Here is a 615-nt window from a genome sequence, read left to right on the forward strand (position 1 = left end):
CGTTGGACTTTTGGTACAGAGGCACTGGTAATCGATTACAACCTGTCTGTAATCGATTACACGGGTACATAAGTCACAAAATCCCTCTTCCTCACACACGAGACCAAAGTGAGACTTCCTCCAACTCTTCAATGGCGGACCGTCACACACGAGACCAAAGCAACACTTGGATGGTGGAACGACAGGTTTTGGAGAACAAAAATTGGTGAGAGAGTTTCGAAGGTTCGAAGTGAAAACAATTTCACTTTCTGAAAGGCGCCAACCCATTTTCAGCATTTTTGTTTCCAAATATGCCCTCCATAACAAAATTAAACTATTTAAAAAATTCATTAAAAACAACAAATGAGACACCAACACGTGTCGTTGGCAAATCGTTGTCAAATATCTGTTGTCAAAGTAACATTTTCCTAAGGAATTATACGTGAAAGAGACCAAAAAGCACACTTCATATTACTGGCAGCTTCCTTCATCGCATGCTTGAACTCTTGGCTAGTTCGAAGGCATCTTTTTTGCTTTTTGCTTTTATATATATATATATAGAGAGAGAATTGTGAAAGATTCCTTGGCAGGTTTCGGGGAAATGTTCATCATGTATGAGTTGTTTGGCGTGTCATT

Source organism: Vigna radiata, unplaced genomic scaffold (assembly GCF_000741045.1).
Source record: "Vigna radiata var. radiata cultivar VC1973A unplaced genomic scaffold, Vradiata_ver6 scaffold_48, whole genome shotgun sequence".
Classification (NCBI taxonomy): domain Eukaryota; kingdom Viridiplantae; phylum Streptophyta; class Magnoliopsida; order Fabales; family Fabaceae; genus Vigna; species Vigna radiata.